Here is a 3397-nt window from a genome sequence, read left to right as displayed (position 1 = left end):
TGCACAGGCACCAACAGATCCACACTGGGCAGAAGCCATTCCCCTGCCCCGAGTGCGGAATGGGCTTCACTGACTCCTCCGTCCTGCGTGCCCACCGGCGGCTCCACACCGGGGAGAGGCCGTTCGCCTGCCCTCAGTGCGGCAAGGCCTTTGCCAACCCCTTTGTCCTGCGCACCCACCAGCGGGCCCACGCCGGGCTGAAGCCTTTCCCGTGCCCCGAGTGCGGCAAGGCCTTTGCCAACCCCTCCGTCCTGCGCGCCCACCGGCGGCTGCACACCGGGGAGAGGCCTTTCGCCTGCCCCGAGTGCAGCAAGGGCTTCGCCAACTCCTCCAACCTGCTGACCCACCAGCGGGTCCACACCGGGGAGAGGCCATTCCCCTGCCCCGAGTGCGGCAAGGCCTTCAACCAGCTGTCCAACCTGCTGACCCACCGGCGGGTCCACACCGGGGAGAGGCCCTTCTCCTGCTCACTGTGCGGGAAGGCCTTCGGCAACTCATCCAAGCTGCTGAGGCACCGGAGGGTCCACACCGGGGAGAGGCCGTTCACCTGCTCCCGGTGCGGGAAGGGTTTCACCCAGTCCTCCAACCTGCGGAGGCACCAGCGAATCCACAAGCCATGACAAGCATCAGATCCGACCGTGATCGCTACTGTCCCAGGACGGCATGGTGGCTCAGTGGTGAGCACTGCTGCCTCATGGCGCCAGGGACCCGGGTTTGATTCCAGCCTCAGGGCGGCTGTCTGTGTGAAGTTTACACGTTCTCTCCCTGTCTCTGCATGGATTTCCTCCGGATGTTCCAGTTTCCTCCAAAAGATGTGTAGGTTAGGGTGGACTGGCCATGCTAAATTACCCATAGTGCCCAGGGATGTACAGGTTAGGGTGGACTGGCCATGCTAATTACCCATAGTGCCCAGGGATGTAGAGTTAGGGTGGATTAGCCGTGCTAAATTACCCATAGTGCCCAGGGATGTGCAGGTTAAAGTGGATTGGCTGTGCTAAATGGCCGCATAGTGACCGGGGAGATTAGGTGTGTTAGCCGTGGGAAATGCAGTGTCACAGAGATGGGGGCGGGGAGGTGGTGGAGGAATCTTTGAGCAGGGGGATATGGGCCTGGGTTGAAGGCTCTTCTGGAGACTCAGTGTAGACTCATTGGGGCAAGAGGCCTGTTTTCCTTTCTGTAAGTAGTCTCTACAGAATCTTACTATTTATAGCAGCTCAGCTAATTGCTTGCTGCACTCTCATCTGAATCATTTGCAATTCATGGGCCCAAGGTCACTCTTAGTTTAAGAACATGGGCCCTTGTGGTAGTGTTCCTCCCTCACTGTGCATCGGGAAGTCGTGGCTCGCATCCCACCTGCTCCAGTGGAGGGTTATCACAACTCCGCGTAGGTTGATGAGAATTTCTCTTGTTTTTTTTGGAAGAAGACCATAAGAAACAGGAACACGAGGAGGTCATTTGGCCCCTCTTGGTCTACTCCTGCTCGGCAACACGATCGCGGTCGAACTGACAATCCTCGCCTCCACTTTGCCCATAACCCTGGGACTCCCCGACGGATCAAGACTCTGAGCCTCAGATGGCTCATAAGGACTCTGCCCCCACAGCTCTCTGCGGCAAGGAGTTCCAAAGACCCTCTGAGGAAAGATATTCCTCCTCATCTTAAATCAGTGCCCCCTTTTGTTCTGAGACTGTGCCCCCATGAGGGGAGGGGAAGCATCCTCTCAGGACTGACCCTTCAGTATCTGATTGGTTTCAGCAAGGTCACACCTCTCTCCTCCAAGCGCCAGTGAGTGCGGTCCCAACCTGTTTAACCTTGGTTCATAACGTAGTCCCCTCCACACTAGGGATCACCTGAGTGAACCTTCACTGAACTGCCTCCAATGAAATGATACCTTTTCTTCAGTGAGGGGAACCGGAACGGGCCCACGCAATATTCCAGTTGTGATCTCCTCAGCACCTTGGGGAGTTGCAGTAGGACTTCCCTACTGTTAGGTTCCAGCTCCCGCCCCCGCCCCCCCCCTCTTGAAATAAGGGCCAATATTCCATTCGCCTTCCTGGGTACCTGTTATAGAGTCATTAAGATGGACAGCATGGAAACAGACCCTTCGGTCCAACTCGTCCATGCCGACCAGATATCCCTAACCTAATCTAGTCCCATTTGCTAGCACTTGGCCTATATCCCTCTAAACCCTTCCTATTCGTGTCCCTATCTAGATGTCTTTAAAATGCTGTAATTGTACCAGCCTGGACCACTATCAACTCATTCCATACCCGTACCACCCTCTGTATGAAAATGTTGTCCCTTAGGTCTCTTTTAATTCTTTCCCCTCTCACCCTAAACCTATTCCCCTCTAGTTCTGGACTCCCCCGCCCCTGGCAAAAGACCTTGTCTATTTATCCTATCCATGCCCCTCATGATTTTATAAACCTCTATGAGGTCACCCCTCAGCCTCCGACGCTCCAGGGAAAACAGCCCCCAGCCAATTCAGCCTCTCCCTGTAGCTCAAATCCTCCAACCCTGGCAACATCCTTGTAAATCTTTTTTCAACCCTTTCCAGTTTCACAATATTCTTCTGATAGGAAGATCAGAATCGCACACAATATTCTAAAAATGTCCTGAACAGCGTTGATATGACTTGCCTGTGTTACCCCTGTGTGCCAGCTGTGTTTGGTGCACTGGAATTTCAAAGTCTTTTTGTCTTGCAACTTTTTGCGGATTTTTTTCCATTTCAAAAAGTTCTGTTCTTTTGTTCCCCCTTCCAAAATTGGAACAGCATTCCAGTTTCCATATTGACTCGTTTTGCTAACTTCTTTGCCGACTTTGTCAACCTGTAGATATCTTCTTTGGACGGTTTTTGTCCCTCTTGTGACCTACCTGTCCACCTATTTTTGAGTCACTTGCAACTTTGGCTGCGGTGGTCACAGTTTAATCACAAACAAATTCAGTGGACTGTGTGTCTGGATTTAGTCCAGGTCGGTGCAGAGAATTAAGACTCAATCCTTACTAGTGACACTGAACGTAATATATCGGAGTTTGTTGACAATAAGAAAAGATGCAAGTTCATTTCACCATTCATGACGACATGACTCCCAAAACTTGTCTTTCATGGGATTGTATGATTCATTTCTGAATGAGTATATCTTGTATGAACCAAATATATGACCATGGTATCAATAGCTACATCGTAATCAAACTTGATTAAATAAATGTTGAACCTTAATTAAGTTGTATTTGGTGGTACAAAACATGCACTTTCATCAATTACAAAAACAATTGTCAAAACTTATGGGTGACATGGTGGCACAGTGGTTAGCACTGCTGCCTCACAGCGCCTGAGACCCGGGTTCAATTCACACCTCAGGTGACTGACTGTGTGGAGTTTGCACATTCTCCCCGTGT

The sequence above is a fragment of the Chiloscyllium plagiosum genome, chromosome 44 (assembly GCF_004010195.1).
Source record: "Chiloscyllium plagiosum isolate BGI_BamShark_2017 chromosome 44, ASM401019v2, whole genome shotgun sequence".
Classification (NCBI taxonomy): Eukaryota; Metazoa; Chordata; class Chondrichthyes; order Orectolobiformes; family Hemiscylliidae; genus Chiloscyllium; species Chiloscyllium plagiosum.
The sequence above is the reverse complement of the archived record's forward strand: the minus strand, read 5'-3'. Positions refer to the sequence as shown.